Here is a 16,484-nt window from a genome sequence, read left to right on the forward strand (position 1 = left end):
AAATTTAAACAATATTGTGATTTAGTGCACTTAAAATTTTCTCAGTGTATTGGATGCAATAGAGTGATAAGTGATAAATTAAACTTTGAAATTGCGATGCACATTGTTTAAATATATCGAAAAAATGCCAAAATAACAAATTAATTCTTATTTTACCATATTTACGCAAAGAAGTCAAATGAAGATGTTATTCAAACTGTTATGAGAAAAACCTTTTATTAACTGTTTTCAACTAATACGGTAAAAGAACCAGAAGTTTATCTCCCACCCAATGAAGACACATAGCCGTTTCATAACCGTAAAGGTAAAAGATGATCTTTACCGTAAACCTTACTGCTGCCGGTCATTTTACAGTATTGCTGGAATGATATTTCTAACAGTTCGTAATCTCAAAAGAAATGGAAATTCCAATCACAATTAACGATAATGTAAACACATTGTGTTCCGTATTTATCGTTTTTAATTTATCTATCTATCTATATATATATATATATATATATATATATATATATATATATATATATATATATATATATATATATATATATATATATATATATATATATATATATATATATATATATATATATATATATATATATATATATATATATATATATATATATATATATATATATATATATATATATATATATATATATATATATATAATTCCTGTCAAAAATGAAGTAAAAAAATAGTGTGAATGTTAAAAGACGGAAATTGAAATTTAAGCCACTGAAGAAACGAAGATTCTATTGAAATCTGTCAAATCACTATTGAGTAAGAATGGATTATAAACATGAAAACAATGCCAATTGCTGGGATGAAAAGATGTGAGTTCACAGACGATTGTTAAAAACATATCCAACTTTCATCTGACAATCAAATTCTGTCTTCTTTTCTAGTATTTCGGCAATGTTATTGAATTTATTTCACTTCAATATAAGTTCGGCCTTTTTTGTTCTTTAAGAAAAGTAATGGGTTTATTTTTAATGAAATATATTTAACCGGTTAACCGTATTTCCTTGTGATTTACTTGAAATATATTTTTTAGTTCAAAATGCAAAGGGAAACATTTAACTGATCAAAATATTTTTCAATCTAAGCTTTAATCAATACTTTTATTATGAACGAAAAGTAACAATATTCATTACAATTGCAGTTACAACTTTCTCAATATGCTGATGTCTTAACAAATTAAAAACTAATAATTGCATTATGAAAAAAATATAATCAAAAATACCAGAATCTGGTAAAATTTATGTTACTTCTGGCTCCATGAGACCACCAAGCAAAATCTCTTTGGTAATGATTTTAGTAAAAATAACAATTAAATATTGTTTTATATTATGCGATTAAATTAGGTAAAAGTGGTAAAATTTGGTGCTTTTATCATGATACTTTAGCGTATGGTATAAAAATCATTTATTCGGTTGCATTTACCTTTTAGATTTGTATATTTTACTGTATGTATGGTAATAAGAACCATTATTTTAAAAACCAGAATTTTTGGTAAACCATTTCTATATCAATGGTAAAATTACCAAATGAAGGGTTTAGATTTCACATATTTTGATTCTATTAAGCAGAAATATAGGTTTTACCAAAACAACAACGTAATTCTGCAACACGGTACTTTTACCATAATTTTTCCTGCTTGTGATTCGCCGTACGCAGAGTTTATCCTAAACAGAAAACATTTGCCGATGCACGCACACCTGCTGCCAATAGAAATCGCCTTGTTGCTCAAGTACTTCTTCTCCGGACGCATCGATTTTAGCTTTTGATGACTTTAAATTCACTTTAATTGCCTTCAATTAAAAGTTTGTTTACGCAGTCTGTGCTGCGCTTTTTTTTCCAAATTTCCTTTTAGAAAATTGCCTGGTGGTGATTCTACTGCTACTGTATTTCACATGCAATACACGAGTGTCCCATTTTCTTTGGCATTGTAAAGCTCATTGATAACCTCTCAAAATTTAAAATTTATTCTGCGATGATAGACTATTTGCTTTGGAACAAAAATGGGTTCTAGTGGCATTTATAACTGTAATTAATGACGTCACTTATCTGCCCACACATCACAACGTGTATACACAATTGTACAAATGTCCTCAAATCTGTATTATTTTTGAGAGTAAGCTGTCAAAAAATATTTACGCTTTTGACGCCCGTACTGCCGCTGTTGGGATTAAAGTTTCCACCTGACACTGCTTAAGCCAGGGTCCGATTCTCCGTGTTAATTACTGGGGATCTGATCAGATTCCACATTCTTCAACATGTTTTAGTCGTTCCGAATTCATTTTTATGAATTTGGTCAGAAAATTCATCGAGTGGTTGAGGCTCGGGTGATCAGTCCTCTGATCTAAATTGCGGTAGTGTTATGTTAAGGTATTAACTTGAGATCACCATTGAGAATGAATCATTAATAGCCCGCATAAGTGCCCTGATGTGACGTTAATATCCGAACATGACTGAGAAAACAAAGTAGGGTCGAAACCACCGGAATATCGTGAAATTTACCACGTGTCTGGAACACTAAAAAGCTCGGTAATTTTTTCCTAGGCGTTTGGTTAATGACTTTTGGTAACATGAACAGGAAAATATGGTTTTATTACCATATTGTTTGTTAGCAAATGTGGTAAAATCTATTAATTTTATCAGTATATATTAGAGCATGTTTGGAAAATAATTTATTGGGTTAAATTTACTTTTGAGTTTCGAACTTTTTCTAAATGTGTGGTAATAAGTACAATTATTTTTAAAACCAGAATTTCCGGTAAACCGTTACCATACGAACGAAAAAATTACCAAATCAAATTTATCTATAATCAATCAATAGTTTTATTACAAGATTTAAGGTAAGTTTTACTAGAAATGTTATTACTCTTCAAGTATGGTAATTTTACTAGAATATTTTTTTTGCCGGGCTTATTTATTTCTTTTAATCTTATTTTTCAAACCTTTTGCTGACAGATTCTTTAATATTTAAGGTTCATCTATACCTATATAAAAATAGTCAAAAAAATTTCAATAAAAATGTATAAGCATTTACACTAGACACATATAAAAATTGCCGTTAAATCTAAAATATTTTTGGCTCAATCTGCAATCCTCTAATTTGTAATACGGTGCCGCATGCGTGGGAAATCTTTTAAAATGATTATTTGGAAAACATTAAATTTTCTATTCCTGTTCTTTAATTTGAGTATGACTACATGAGTTCTAAGAGTGTTGAAGTCGTGAATGTTCTATTCATCCTTAACATTTATATCAATACAAAACTTCCACAAACATTATTCATCAGCTTTAAACTCCATGAACATTCAACAAAGCATGCTATTTGAAATTTTTTGGGCCGCAGCCAAAAGAAATTTGTTTTGATCTCTGTACCGTTATAAATAACATTTACCAAACAAACTTTTGAGAAAACTTTTTCCTTTTGAATTCTGTACATATAATAGAAATCGCTTCTCTCTTGAAAGTGTTATCCATAAAATATTTGTATTTCTTAATGCTGAACATACTGTAATATCTAAATGTGAAAAATATCAGGGACTGGGTAATGACTAACGATAATATTTGGGTAAAACTATAAAAGTTAATAACTGAGAAATAGTTATGTTCTAGTTATCAACAATCATAATTTAATAGTAAAATCCGTTTAATATATTGCCCTGATCAACTAAAGGATTCATTTATTTTCGTTCTTTTAATTCATGAACAAATTTCGTTGTATTTTAAGAAAGAAACTATCTTCTGCTCCATTAAGCCCTTGTAATTTATTTTGTTACCTAAATTGTTCCTGTACGCTTGGTTTACATCTTTAAAGATCTATGTTTAACATATAAAAATATATGTTTTTTAAAAAAATATTTGTAAAATCTTTAAGGAATGATGTTGGGGTGAGACATGAAGATTTTGGAACCCACTCTAAGATGTTCTGATTCTACCCCGTTCGATAAGTCAAAACAGTTTAACCGATTTTAATCTGAAGAGTACATAGATTCTATCCTGCTCTTTTCGTTTATAAACAAGCGATTTTGTGCTGAATTAAAATGTTTTGAAGCAAGTTTTTCATTTTACTTCAAAATATTTCCGAACAATGTACACATTGTAATATTTTATTATAAACTTTGCATCGATACTAAATTTCACATGAAATATGCACTTAGAAAACGAGGATCTGATTTGTGTATTTTAAAAAGAACGCTCAAACTGGATCGAATAAAAATGTTACCAAAGTTTCTGAAAGTCGGGACTTGTATTTTATTATTTTTAAGATTTTCACTTTTCTGATTAATTTTTTTTTCTGATAGAATTATTAAAAATATTGATTAAATCATCATTATATAAAGAATTTTGACGTCGCGTAGAAACTATGAACTGGACTGTTCGAAAATTCAGATGTAAAATGACTACTAACTTTTTAAAAATAAAGAATAAAAAAATTGAGTGCTCTTAGAATAGCTTCTTGTCGCGGAACTGAGCCAGTCCGTTATCTAAATTATAAGTTTCGATCATGGTTACGCACTCATGGTTCATATTTTCAGAGTTACTTTACGAATAGCTCTGTTTGATCCATTTCAACGAACTGTGTTCATTCCGGAGGCACTTTTAAAAAGTCATGCAAACCACTAAATATGTCATACTATTTGATCCTAAAATTCCGACGCTTTTAATAACAACTATGTTTAAGGAACATATGGAGCTCGAGTATATATCTTTACTTTGATCTACAGTCACTGTTACAAATATAATGCCTGTCTAAAATTTCCATTGGTAAAGTGATTAAAGATTTAGAGATAATTTCTTTAAAAGATTAGAGATAATTTAATAGGAAAATATGTGTTTTTAATAAAGAATAATTTATAAAATCTTTTTCATGAAAGATTTCATTGAATGGCTTTATCTATTTCAGATGTTTCACTATGCATAAGGGTAACAATTTGAAGTTTATCTAATCAAGGCATTTTTCATTACATAAGATCTATTGACGATTAACTTATATCTTTTTTAAATAACTAAACAATGGTGGAAACAGATTGGTGTTAATGGCTTACAAAGTTAACATATGTTCTAAAAAAAACAGACGAACCCTACCGGAAGTCTTGAGGTAATCTTCTGACGTAATAGCATAGACGTGACTATTTATTTGTGTGTATACTCGGTATATTCATTTGTCCTGAATTTAATTTTTATGTCTGATTTTTACGAAAAAAAAGGGAAATTCTTATTTTAAAATATCAGATGAAGACATGAAAAAGAAAAAACTTCGGGAAACTATCCTATATTGATATGCAATTGCCTGATTGTTGAGATGCGGATTAACTCAATTTAGTTTACACCAGCAGAAATTTTTCTACCTGAATCTTCTACCGGAAGTTGGAACAACCTCTATAAATACTGCTACCTAACGCGAAGAACATGATACACGGTAGGGAACAAGGCGAATACCGTAGCAAGGTTTAATTGACCAAAACTTTCGTTCCATATTTTAAAGAAAAGCTACTGTAAATATTTCTAATAGTTATTACTTTATTGTTGCCTGTAAGAAATATCAAAAGCAAAGGATAACTTAAAACGAATTAAATAACGTTTATTTTTACTATTCTGCGAAATCACAACTCTACAAAGATACATTCAATACTTGAAGCTGTACAATTTGATTAAACGTATTCTTGAACAATAGTAAATCAGTACTAGTCATTAAAAAAATACTTTGAGATTTTTTTCTTCATTAAAATAGCTATATACTTCTTTTCCACGAGACACACTCCTTATATATCCTTACGAAACTCTTGCAACAAATAACAAGTTGCTGATCTATCTTAATGCCAGAAACTAGTACTTCTTTTCAAGATGATTTATTCGATATATTCTTAGAAAGAATCTTCAAAATGAGCTCGAATGACTTGATTCATCTTATCACATCATGAGACTAAACATCTGGCTGTAATGGTAGTCAGCATCATTAGTATATTTTTTTATATTTTATGCTGACAGTCTTTCACTAGAATTTGACTTCAACCAAACTTTGATGGACTAGTGTTATGAAAGTTAAAACACATTTCTGGTTTAAATGTTAGAATGCACTAAGTGTAGGATAAAATTCTGTGCAGTTTCTAATAAGGAAACACGTAGTATTAAAGCTCATAATAATTTGTTATGAATCATATGAGTTCCTTATATTGTATTTCAAGGAACCTGAATTAACTTTTAAGAGTATTGGTGCACAAGATTATGTCTTACCATGTATGTCTAAATAACATTAGAAGGGTTGTAATTTGTTACTAGCCCATCCCATCTGATAGTCTGAGATTTGTTGAATTAAAAAATTTACTTTTGTGATAATGGCTAGTTAATTCTTCGGACTGTACAATGAAAGAAAACTAAGTTCAATACTAACAGAACATGGTAAAATTTGCCAAGTTTCTGGTTCTATGGGAACAGGAAAAGGGTCGGCAATTTTTACCGAAGCACTCTGGTAATGATTTTATCATTACTATAAATAAAATATGATTTTATAATGTGTAGTAAAATTTAGCAGCTGTGGTAAAATTTAGTAATTTCGTCATACCTTTAGAACATTGCATAAAAACAATTTATCTGATTAAATGTATTTCGAAATTTTGTAATTTTTTTGGTATTGAATTATAATTTTTGAAAGTAAAATTCCTGGTAAGTCGCTACCATATGAATAAAACAATTGTCAAATGAATTGTTTAAATGCCGTATTTTTTAATTTTATTACCAGAAATATGGTTTTCCCCTACCAGAAATATGGTTTACCCCTATCAGAAATATCATTACCATATCGTACGGTAAATAAACAAAAAAAAATTTATCCGTGTAAATTTCTTTTTAAGACTTGATCTTTGCTGAATTCGATGAAAACATAAAAAAACAACATTAAAATATTTTGAACGAATCTATCCAGTTTAAAACTTGGCCTCTATCAAATTTTTTGATGTTAGACAATATCGTGTTTTAATGTTTTAAAGTGCAATAAACCAGACTGTACTCAAAAGTCATTTCCTTCGGGACTCATTTAAGTCTGTTAACCCAATTTGATTCAGGCATTAAACTGTAAAACTTATCCTGTTACAGTGGTAGACAGAATAATATATTTATATTTTATGCATAAAAAATAGCTTGATTTATTTCTAAATAAACATTTTGCACTATTGAAAATTCGAAAGGTTATAACCTTTGAATATGGTTTATTATTTTTAAATTTTTTGTTAATAATTCTACTAAAAGTCATGTTAAGTGTCAAACTTATCAAAAATGACATTTTCTGAGCTTTTAAGGAAAATGTTTGAAAAAAAATTTTACAAAATTTCTCTGTGGTCTCGATGCTATTTTATTGAGAGCAAGGACAATAATGGTCATTCTAGGTAAGTTAAAAAGTCGACCTTTCCATTGTTAAGAACTAATATACATTTAATGTATAAAGTTTCGATTTTCTTGTAAGAAGAGATGACGCTAATGATTATTTTTCATATTATGCATCATAAGTTTGTTAATTATTCTCTAACAAGCAATACTGGGTTAAAAAAAAATTTTTTAATTTAAAATGACTTGTTGGTAATTTATAACCAATTTAGGTGTACTTTTCTAGTAAAATGGCCAGATTCTAACACTTTTCCATTAAAAATGACGAAAGAAAATGTGTTATAAAATAAGCAATAAATTGAAAATTTTCAAAAAATATAATGTAATGTTTTCAATGTAAATTTATAACAAAAAATATAAACCATTGAACAATTCCCAATATTTTCAATAAACAAGCCGATTTTACGACCAAAATATCAGACCCTGTACCTTAGAATTAAGAATATAAAAAGTTTTTATTTTTAATTATTCTGCCTGTAAAATGTCTGTCATAAAGAATTCCTCTACTACATATTAGGTTAAAATGTGTTAGTACCTTGATAAGTTTTATTTAATCCTTTATCATTAGTAAGGCCCGGATTTTGATGACATTTGCATTTTTTTGCATTTTTTGCATTTTTGGACATTTTTTGTCTTTTAGAGCATTTTTTTAGATTTATAGGGCATTTTTCTTTAAATTTTGGGGCGTATTTTGCATTTTAATGCATTTTTTAAAGCTTTTTTGCTATTTTTTTTCAATTTTTATTATTTTTTATCAATTTTCATTATTACACTGGCTTCCAAACAATGAAGAAAATCTATAGGATATTAACAGGTGAAGCAAAATTTTCAAATTGAAGAAGAATTGTCAGTAAGTGAGACCGTCTTTCTCAAGTACGCACCTATAACATCAGTAGATGTTGAAAGAAGCTTCTGCAGGAATGAAAATTTACTTTCAGACAAGAGACGCTCGTTTACATTTCAAATTAACAAAAAACATTTAATAATCCAATGTAATTCTGATATTTAGTAATATTATGAGATGGAAGTTGTTATATCCATAAAAGTTTCTATACAAAATAAAAATATTTTGGTGTCAATATATTTTCCTTTTTTTGTTATTTTAGGATATAAAACATATTTTTCAAAATTTTATGAATGTAGAACAAGTATTGCATTGCTTTATATTTTTTAAATGACTCATAATAATTTTAAAGAACAAAAAAATTTTTTAATTCAATATTTTTACTTTATTTAAGGCATTTTTTGCCCTTCTTAAGGGCATTTTTTGCACTTTTTAAGGGCATTAGTTGAGACTTTTTAGGTCATCAAAATCCGGGCTCTAATCATTAGCATCATTATTTTTAACCACTTTCTATGCACTACTAGATTGGATAAAGTTCTTTTCTGAACTACAAAAAACTCCATCTGCATCTATTGCCTTGCAGTTCACATTTGTTATTTTTTTTTATTTCATTAATAGGCCTTTTTCTTGGTCGTAAGATGTAACGAGAATAAAAAAATAAGACGTAGTAAGCCCATCAATTATATGTTCGTTAAGCTGTATTATCAACTCCATTCCAGTTTTGGTGTTTATAAGTTTATTGATGAGACATACTTCTTCGTTTTGTCCTAACATTTTCAGATCTGCTTGTGACAGCCCTTGTCTTGGCTTCATAAGTAAGAATGAACATTTTACCGACCGACCTGTATGGTGGTCAGGGAAATGACTCCAAGTCAGAAAGGTCCCGGGTTCGAATTCTAAATAAAGAATGGAAGTCCTTTCTTTCTCCTTTCTGTACTATGCGCTCATCTTAATGAGGAAGCAATGTAAGCCATCCTAAAAAAGTTCCCCTTATAAAGTGGACAATCTGCCCTTCTGATGCCTTAATGATGAAAGTTAATATCAAGGTAGGAATTTTAAAAAGAAATAAGCATTATACTTCGTAAGTAAGAATATGTATACTACTTCATATGAACGGATGAAATACTTCATGAATAAAACTGGCTTTTGTGCTTCATACATAATAACTGGTATTATGCTTTATAGATGAAATCGGGTATCATGCTTCACAGATAAGAATGGGTATTATTCTTCATATTCAAGAGCGGGTGTCACATTTGAGGAATGAGAATGGATGTTGTATTTTATGTTTGAGATTATGTAGTACATTGAGTGAAAAAGGACCATTTTAATTAAAAACTTTTGATCTAATGTTCGGATCTTCACGTTCTAGGACTCATTTTTAGCGGTTCGGGGGAGAGACCTATAATATACTAATCAATTAATGCAGACGATATTTTAAGTTACAAAATCAGGCACAAAAACGTACTTTCCCAGAATAAATATATTTTTTTCAAGGAATTCATATTTCTGATCCCCAAAATATAAGGGGTAGTCGCAATCTGGGAAATATGGTCCCCATGATGTGAACAGGAGAGTGATCCAAAACTTAATTAATCTCTTAATTATAATTTTACTTTTTGCTTATTTCATCATAATTTGAGAAATATTTAAGTGAATTAAAATTTTTTACACATAACTATAAAACTCATTTTTCCAAAAATAATTCCATATAAAAAATAAATTCTAGTAAATATTTATTATTTTTTATTATTTTATTAGATTTACGAAAGTTTTTGAATTTCAAAATATTTTCAGATAGGGACCATTTTAAAGTATGTAATTTTACATAGCAAAATAAAATACTGAGAAATCAAATTTTGAAAAGTCGAGTATATTTAATAGAATTATCTTTGGATAAAAGAATTTCGTAATTGCGTGCAAAAAGTTTTCAATTCCATTTAAAATTTCTCGAGATATGGTAAAATATGCGAAAATAAAATGAACATTAAAAGGTTCAATTTTTGGTTTGTACTCCTGACTACTTTGGGAGTCAGAAATTTGACCGTTGAAAACAATGTATGTTTATTCAAGTACGCTTTTGAATCTCATTTTGTAAAATAAAACCATCTTCACTAACTACTTCGGATCATTAAGAATTAGGCTAAGAAAGTGAAGATATTTTGGGCCCACTGTACATATTGATCAAAAGCTATTTCTCCATGTTAACCCCTTGAGGCAAAATTTTTTATTAAACATATTTTTCATACATTTTTCATTATTTTGTTTCAATATAGGTGAAAGTAAGTGCAAAATAGTTTAGTATTTTTCTAAATTATGGTTATGGAATACATCATGAACACCGGTGTCTTTTTTATGAGGCTTGCTTCCCGAGCCCACCTCATTTCCAAACACATTTTTTTTTCTACAAGTTTGAACTTATTTGCATTTATTTAGATCTAATTGAAATATTTATTCCACATTGAAATTTCATGAATTTACTAAATCAATTATTGATAAGTGTTTGATAAGAATATTTTATATTTTAGTATAAATATAATTTTGATGATCTAGCAGATTTTTCTAGTAACTATTAGACTTTTTTTTATAATTAAAAATTGAGAGTAAAAATTGTAATAAGGGTGTCAGAAAAAAATATACTGAAGAGATCCTAGTGTCCAATCGAAGGGTAAATTAGATTATTATTCTTCTATCTGATTACATGTTGGTATTTCTGTTATCTTCATGACAAATCGTAAAATTTCTCTTTCTTATCATTTAGCTTAATATTTTAATTACTATGAACGCTATAATTCTATGCATATTTATAATTGAATATTTATGTAGTAATATCTATGCATAATATTAAATATATTTATTTATTTATACTTAAATTACTTTTGCTGTAAAGACGATCACTGTTCTAGCGGTTACTCTACTGGACTACGGGGCCAGTGGTTGTGGGTCCAAATCCCACAGTAGGCATGGTTGTAACTTCTCTGTGTTCTATGTCTTTTCTTCTGTGTTATTGAGTGAATATAACCAGCCCTATAAAGGGTTCTGCGGTTGTTTGACGTGGGCGACGCTACTCCACCGCCAAGGTTAAGTCATAGGTGCCTACTGGGTAACGATAACAGCATTCTCGCATTTCTTAGGCCAATGGGAAATAGACCCAATTACCTGCCATTAAAAAAGGAAAAAAAATTGCTCTAAAAAACATTGTGTTGAAAAAGCTATTAGGCAAAATTTTTCGAATTAGAATTTTTTTTTTCAATATTTTCAAACCATGTGCAGGAAATGCATACTGTTGATGCAAAACTAAATGTTTTTATAGAAATTTCAAATAAAGATATACCGGTGAAAAGTAATTACAATGTAAAGAAATTCATAAGGAATTTGTACCATAGTTTAAAGAAATCGAACTTATTAATAGAAAAATTAACTTGAACTTCTTCTTGCTACATTTCTTCTCTGAAATTTGATTGCACATTTATTTAAAATCTGCATTTCAAATTAAAAAAAGTAAAATGTTTTAATTAAAAGTATTTGCTAAATTCGAATTAGGTTAATTAAAACTAACGTAATTTCGAGTTAAAAATATTTTTAAAAAATTTATTGTTATCAGTGTAGCATATTTTACGTATTTGTGGGGTGCATAGTGCTCTAATGTCTTCTAATTTCCTTAAATAAAGAGTATTTGTGCATAGTGCTTCTAAATTTTTCACAAATAGGAATTCTTCACTTAAGAAATTAATAACTTTTAGCTTAAATCCGTAAGTCTCAAAATCTCACCTTCTAAGTTGCTGTCGTAAGAAAATGAATATTTTGATGAATAATATCCAATTTTTCAGATTTCAGTGACATTAAAACAACTATTCATGATTACTGGGTAATGTTTTGTGATTTAGCCATTATCGATTTTCTTATTATGAAAATAACGCAAAACGGAAAGCATTTTTATATATATTATAAAGATTTTTTTGTATGCTTCTTTAGTTACATTCATTAATATCTTACAGATAGCAGTGCAGTTTATTGACATTTGCTCGAGGAAAAAAATAAAATAAAATTCACCAAATCTTGAATGCCAGGAAAATGACATATTAGCTTAGAACTTTAAAAAATAGTCATTTTAAGTTAATAGTAAGTAACTCAACTTAGACTTTGATGTTAGATGGACCATAAATTGCTTAAATTAATTCTTTTTATCCACTGTAGGAAGAATCAAAAAAAAATTTTTGTTGCTGATATGGACGGAATAAAATTTTATATAATAATCAATCATTAGATAAATAAATAACTTTGATTGCACTCAAGCATATAACAATCAGACATAAACTTTGTATTAGGTTAATATTTGCTGTCCCTCCTTACTGTATTAGCAGTTAAAACAAAATTCTGCTAACACTTCAATGTCCTGGAATTCATAAGCCAGGAAAGTGACAGCCAGGATAATGACATATTCGCCATTTTATAGCACATAACTTTACTTTAATTTATTATTTTGGCCTAAGATGTTTACATTCTGCAGAAAACAACGGGATTTCTTAATATAAGTCGGACAAATCTATGTAGTTAATGTTATTAATGATTTCAAGAAGCCAGGATAATGACAACACAGAAACCTACTGGCTCTGTCTAGTTTAGTAATAAGCCACTAAATTAAAGTTGCCAGGAAAATGACAGATTTTCTTGGGACAAACAAATTATTGACCGAAAAAATTATTTTAAACGAAGCTTTTGTAAATATAACCCTCTGCGTATATTCTAGAAATACTTACACTTGTTTAGATAAAAAAAAAATTAGATGTTGAAAAATTTATGGGAAGTTTTGAAGCCTAATTATTATTGGAAACATTGTTTGGGACATGACAGGAAAACAACATTTTGAAGTTCAATTAAATTTTTAACTGTGCAAAACAGTCAATGCTAGTGCAAAGTCATTTTAAAATGCTAACAGCAATGCAATTTATTTATTTTTTAAAAGAAAGTTCTCTTAGTATTATAGTATTAGATCTTGGAGCAAGGGACAGTGAATTGTCATATTTCGTGAAAACATATATATATATATATATATATATATATATATATATATATATATATATATATATATATATATATATATATATATATATATATATATATATATATATATATATATATATATATATATATATATATATATATATATATATATATATACGTTTAAAATTATGTAAAATTGATATTGCATTAAATTTTGATGCAATTTATTCACAGACAAGCATGTTCTGAACATTTTGTAATTCAATGCGAGTTCTCATTGTTATGAACTCAGATAAATGGATTAGTCCCTCAATGAAAAATTCCATAAAAATAAAGTGCATACTTTAAAATATGTTTTATAAATTTATTTCTCCCCTCTTAGATGAATCTAATAATTTCAATAAAATTACATTTTTAAATGCCTTTTAAACAATGGTTTAAAATATTAATTTAACTGAAAAGATATTTGAACTGTCCTTAACTGAAAAAAATTACGTTCCTTTTTTGCTTCAAACAACACGAGTTAAAGATCTGAAGATGATAAATTTATTGCTAATTTCTTAAAACTATTTTGGATTGTTAGAAGCTAAGATTTTTTCCTACTTTTTGAGTAGTTTTTTTTCTCTTTGCTATAATAAAAGAACCTTTTATAACTTTAGGGATTTTTTCAATGGCAGGAATAAACATCAATATTTAAACAATTTTTATTACGATTATATTCTCGTTGATAAACAATTCTTTCTTTTTTCAGCTGACAAGTTCTGAATAAAATAACAGTTTTTAATTATATTACGCTTAGGGACAAAGCAAAAAATTATTTTCCTTTAAAGCTGAGGAGTAAAAATAAAGCCTAAACAAAATTTCATTTATTAATAAAAAATAATTAAAGTGTTTCGAGCATTACGCTTACTAATCTTGTGTAAACTTTACAATATTTTTGTTTAGAATTTATCTGATTATTTTCTATTAAATCAGATTAAAAATAAAAAAAATACTCAGGTTATAGAAAGAGTTTGAAAATAGCATCTTTTGTTTAAAATGATATGCTTTAATACAGATTTTATAATCATTCTTTTATTAAATTCATAAATATAATAGCCGTTATTTTATAATGACATACTATGAATATAATTGCTTTTATTTTATTTTATAATATAATACTATAATCTAGCATTTTCTAAGTTTTATGAATTTTGTATGCTTTTGTTAACCCTTTGAGTACATTGTTTATATTAAATTTAGTTGCATGTTAATTGGGTATAATATAGCCTACGTCACAGGTTGTGTTGTTTCTACTAAATTTAACCCATGAACGGCATTTTCTGCGAGCCTAACTTCAAGCCACAAAAAAAGAAACGAAGTGTTCGATCGTTTAAATAGCTGCTCGCCAGATTTTATTGCATTATAAAGAAAAGTTATTGAAACTAAATACAACTAAATAAACAAAGACAACTAAAACAAATAACAGCAACTACTAATAACAATAACTAAATAAACAACAACTAAATTCCATTTGTTTAGCATTGCGTCATATGTTGTTCCTACTAAATCTAAGTAGTTGTGTTTTTTTCATATTATACCCAATTCACGAAGAAAAACAATTTAGAAAAATTACCGTATTTATATGGCAAAGCTACTTCTGGTTAAAAAAAAACTAATTCTGGTACTTTTACCCAAATACATACTGAAGTACTTTGTACAACTAAATAAGATTCTTTTCACAACACTTAAATATTTACTTTATTTTCTTCTTATATAGAGAGAACAGTCGGCAAAGAATTCTGTTAGGTTAAAAACATTTTGCTAAATAAAAACAAATTCTAAAGGAAATAAAAATAAACAACTTAAAAAATAAAAATGCCGTTGCCAGCCATAGATTTTTTGAAAGTTAACTTAGCAACATAAATCAAAATGACATACAAGTGCAGCTAGATCAAAATTATGATACCTGAGCGCTTGACGTAAACTCCCACCTTTTGATTAACTATAACATCAAAATATTATTCAAAACAATCAGTCAAGCTTACTATACCAACTTCTACTAACAAATTAGAGTTGTTGCAATTAGAGTTATAAGAGTTCTGAAGGAGACTATTCAGTCAAAAAATCTGGTCGGAATCTTTACAGTTCTGCCTCTCCTTGTTATAACTCTTCGAATCGAGAGATCAGTAACTAAAACGTTTCCTTCAGGAGATTCCACTATATCATTTGTTTCAGCAGCCGCCACCGGACAAGACATCTCAAGAGGAAAAATTCTTTGAACGGATCGAACCATCTCTCCGGTAGTGGTTTTAGGACGAGCTACTCTGATGTGCCCATCTTTTCCTACGTAGGTTTCCGTCACTCTTCCCATTGCCAGAGAACGTTCTTTTTACCTTCAGTTTCAATTAGGATGATATCTCCCACAGTTATTGGTTGATTACCTTTAACCTTGGACGGACGCATTACTAATTTTCCAAGGTATTTGTCCCTAAATCGCTTTCTTAAAGATTCCCTTAGATTTTGTTGATAACGAAATCTTCACTTTAGGTTCACTCTATCGATATTATCCAAGTCTGGAACACCCACCTCTTTTAACTCACCTAAGAACAATGCAGGTGCCAATGGAATCAGGTCATTAGAGTCTTCGGAAACATATGTTAGGGGTCTTGAGTTTACACTACTTTCACAATCTATAAGAACACTTTGTAGTTCTTCGTAATTCAATTCAGATAAAACCTTTCGCAAAAAGGTCCTGATCAGCTTCGCCATGATTTCCCAAAAACCTCCCCACCATGGAGCAGCAGGGGGACTGAAGCGCCACTGAATTCGATTTATTGAAGATTCTATCTCGATAGCGTTCCAATCTATAGATTTGAATAGGTTGTCGGCTCTCACGAAGTTTGTTCCATTGTCACAATAGATGATCTTTAGTCTTCCTCTTCGGGCTATGAATCATCGAAGAGCCAATAAAAACCATGTGTGGAAAGTTACTTTTTTCTTTCCTCCAAGCCATGAGCATGTACCTAGGTTATGCAAAACCCTTAACCATATAGCCCAGGACTTGGCCACTAGTCCAGATCCACTCCAGCCAAGGAGCGGGTCCAGTCAGCGGTATTAATTTTGAAATTTTGATATCTACAAGACAATATTCGCAGTATACAAATAGTCACAGTGTATAAATACAGTGATATAGAATTTGCTACATAATAATCTCATTGAGGCTATGCTAGGTTGTATAATATACACATCAGAGGAA

This window comes from Parasteatoda tepidariorum, chromosome 3 (assembly GCF_982258835.1).
Source record: "Parasteatoda tepidariorum strain Cologne lab strain chromosome 3, Ptep-v5.0, whole genome shotgun sequence".
Taxonomy (NCBI): Eukaryota; Metazoa; Arthropoda; class Arachnida; order Araneae; family Theridiidae; genus Parasteatoda; species Parasteatoda tepidariorum.